General features: G+C 37.4%; 1 long non-coding RNA gene across 1 annotated transcript; it reads right to left on the bottom strand.

Annotated features, from left to right (window-relative positions):
• Nucleotides 1-1,287: 1,287 nt before the first annotated feature.
• LOC127812216 (uncharacterized) lies at nucleotides 1,288-3,801 on the bottom strand. The gene is made up of 3 exons (XR_008025840.1): nucleotides 3,625-3,801; nucleotides 2,190-2,316; nucleotides 1,288-2,080 (listed from the first exon to the last, which is right to left on the bottom strand). It is a non-coding gene; the product is annotated as an uncharacterized LOC127812216 (long non-coding RNA).
• Nucleotides 3,802-4,044: the final 243 nt, after the last annotated feature.

Consider the following 4,044-nt stretch of genomic DNA (forward strand, 5'->3'; position numbering starts at 1 on the left):
CATTTTATTTAATGGCTATTGTGTTTGGAGGATGTATATATATAGGGTAAGTATGGAGGCTCAAGATAGAACAAACTTGATAGAGTATTCAAACAAAAGTGAGAAGGTTCGAAGTACTGGAAGTGTGCTCGCGAGTGAAATTCTTAACCGTTGGTGACTTGTTTGTAATTGTCTCTGGTTGTAAGTTTATTATTTTTTACTCACTTGTTGTGGGCAACAAAACTCAATAGCAACATTATATTTATATGCACTTACTTATCCTTGCATTTTAGCAACCCACTTTTGTCAAATTCTCAACTTCTATCAAATTCCCCTAGTTTCCATTTTCTTTGCTTTTATATAATATTCTCACATATAACATAATATAAAATACAATACCTTTCTAAGTCTCCATGTAATATATTATATATAGCCTTTGTCTTACCTTTTCCAACTTCCACTTATTTGACCCTATTATTATTTTTGTCTTTTTTAATATCATGCGGGTACATCGAATATTAAAATCATATATTCCTCCATCTTTAAATCATATGATACCAACTTTGTCACGTCTCAAATTCGAAGGTCATGACCGACACTACTTTGCAAAAAAAAATAACAATAACTCTCATCAAAGAATAGTAAGCCATAACCAAAAAAAAAAAACATATAACTATAATTAAGAGAAAAGCACAATGAAAGTAAAATATAGATCAAATTCTTTTAACATGTCCATTAGGGCCTAATCTCCCATAATACATAAAAGGTGCTCTTAAGATCCATCTAACTGTCACGACCCGAAATCTGGTATGTCATGACCGGCACTAATCCCTAGGCCCAGCGGCCCCAAAATGGACTAGTAAGCCTCTTCTCTAGCTCGATTTGAATAAAACAATATTACTGACAAGATATAGAACATGAATAAAATACCAATTCACCTTCTAACATAATATCTCAATATTTCATATACAGCAGCTGTACAAAATAAGAATATCTATCACACTGCTGTCAATAATACATACCCGATCCCGTATCTCGGGCCCTTGGCACAATTATGTGCCAACAAAAATAAAGACAAAACATCAGACTCTACAATATGGGTATGTCTCCACAGAGCATCCTATAATACATCCGAAATCAAAAGAGGGTATGACATCATACCAGAAGATCTGCTGGACCAATAATCAAAAGGAGAATTCCCTGAAAATATTTTTAATAAAACGGGGTGAGTCTTGTGGACTCGCGAGTATAAGGTATGTCATGCCCACTAGGAGAGTATACAATAAAATGCTAGGATGATCATCATGAGTATAATAACGTAATAACAGTATAAACAGTGGAATTATAAACCATAAGTTAAATAATTTGAGATTTCAAAGAAAAACATAGTGTAGGAAAAATAGGTGCTTAAAGACAACCCCCATAAGTTGTTCCCTAACCACCCAAGTCCCCTATACTTTTGTATGAGATGCATGCACTGATTCTGAGGACACACTAGTAGAAACTGGCCTAACGCCTATATACACATGCACACAAGTATATATATCGGCACATACATCATCATCACACAATATCATCATAAAGGCCCACGTGATAGCAGTGCTGAAACATACTATCCGTGTCTCTCATGGCCTTGGCATGCCAAGCCTCACAGTACCATGATCTTTTCCTGCTGTGAGTCACCAGGGAATCTACTAGATAGTCCTCTAATAATAATGCAAATAATACCCTAATTTATGCACAAGTCACAATCATTTATCATTTCATGTGGTGCCTAAAATACACCATATCATTCAATAATTCACATTCTCAAAACAAGAAATCAATTAGGGTATCTTTCAGTTTATGTCTCTCCCAGTAGGATGAAAATATTTCATGCAAATTAGAAACATTTAAGAGTATTTTTCTATGATCCGCATATAAAAATCATGTACGAGTTATGCATATAAAAATTTATACAAGGTTATAATATTTATGAATAAAACAGTATATACGTGCATAATATAAGGTAATCATAACATATCCTGTCTACTCGCCTGGGAAATGATGACTCAAGTCCGAGTCTGGGGAGAAGATCGAACAAAATCCTGAGAATCTGAGCCTACAATAAATAGAATGGGGTGTCACATTTAGGTAACAAGAATAACGACGTAAAGAAATTACCGAAAATCCTAACCATTGCCTAACACCCTAAATCGATTATTTGGTACCTTGGCCCGCGCAATATTCAAATCTGGCGTCATGGAATTCGTCGAGCTAAGCCATCGACTACGTCATCATGTCTCGCTTTGCTTGCTACGCGTAAGTGTATAGTGGAACTACACACCCACTTATAGGCTGCAATATCATAATATATATATATATATATTTACCCATAAACTAGTTTTCTTTTAATATAGATAATATATTTTTTTATCTAAATTTCTCATTTATCAAAAATACATACATATATATATTTATAACTAAATTGATAAATTTTCTTGAAAACTTAATAATTAATTAATAATTTAATAAATGGTTTAAAAGGAATAAATTGCAATATTCTAGCCTCAGATAAAAGGAATCCATCAGAAATCAGGATTCGAAATAAACCCACGTCATCATCATAGGCTAGCCTAGAACGCACTCAGGGTCAGTCTTACTCGGCCTCGGGTCGTCCAATAGGGCTTCATCCTTAGGACTCCGATCAACAAAATGACTCGCCAATCATATCGCCAATTCTAGGAGACCTAAAGAGAACCCAAATTAGACTGACATCGATATCCCGAGTAGGACCAACCTAACCAAGTCATCCTAGGTTCCCGGACAAGCGACAAGGGAGAACAAGCCGAGTGGGCCAGCCCAAGGGCTGCCACAACTGGGTCAGTCATGCCCAACACATTGGGCCATCCTAAAACCCAATCGGGCCCCGCCATCCTAGGCTAAAACCTAACCCGACATGCCCAACCCCAAAAGCCCTCATTTCCTTTTTCCTTATATTTTTTTTTTTTATTTTTATTTCCTTTTATTCTTTTTCCTTTCTTTTCTTTTCTTTTCTTTTCTTTCTTTTTCTTTTCCTTTTTTTTTTTTTTTTTTTCTTTTCTTTCCAACACACTGCCACCGCCGGCGACCGCCGCCGGCCGGCCAAAAATGGCCGACCAATATACCGATACGAAGCCCTCGCCACGAATATCAACATATATTAAAATGAAACCCATCGGACGGTCAGATCTTACTAGATCTGAGATTTAATTTTCGGCCGAAAATAGGGGCGAATCTGGCCGTCGCCGTTCGCCGGCCGCCGGCCATTTTTTCGACGATCAGAAACTACCCCGAGGTGCGCAACACTAAGGAGAGCAACATACCAAAAAATGAGAAAGATCGGACGGCTAGATCTTCGTAGATCTAGAGTCGAAGTTTCGGCCAAAAAGAGAAAAAATACTGCCAACGTCGCCGGCCACCGTGGCCGGCGATTTCCAGCGATCCAAGACCGCCACCCAACCCTCTTAAGCAAACCGACCATCATATCCAAGAATCACAAAAATCCAACGGTTGGATCTTCGTAGATCTAACCTCAAACATTCGGCCAACAAGCCCCATCGCGCCTCAAGCCTCATTTCACGAAAACAACAAGCAAAACAGAGAGGATGAAGCCAAAACACTTACCTCCTTGTAGATCGGGGGCACTTTAACGGTGAAAGCGAAGTCGGATCAACGATCGAACGGCCGGATCGCTTGGAATCGAAGATAATCCGAGAGGAAATCAAGAGAAAATAAAAGAGAGAGAGAGAGAGAGATTTTCTGATTTGGGGGGGGGGGCTGCCGAGCGCCTCCCCCTTTTCTTTTTATATATATATATATATATTTTTTTTTTGTTTTAATTAATTATTATATATATAATTTAATTAATTTAATTAATTTAGTTTTTTTTTTTTTTTTTTGGATCTTTACACTAACAAAGCACAATAGATACCCCTCTGCACCTGAAAGACAAAACCCTAAAGATTTTTTCGGTTGGAATTGCTCTGTACACACAATTATCCCAAAAACATAGTCACCACTAGACCCATCCTTGAACTTTACCTT

Source organism: Diospyros lotus, chromosome 10 (genome assembly GCF_014633365.1).
Source record: "Diospyros lotus cultivar Yz01 chromosome 10, ASM1463336v1, whole genome shotgun sequence".
Taxonomy (NCBI): domain Eukaryota; kingdom Viridiplantae; phylum Streptophyta; class Magnoliopsida; order Ericales; family Ebenaceae; genus Diospyros; species Diospyros lotus.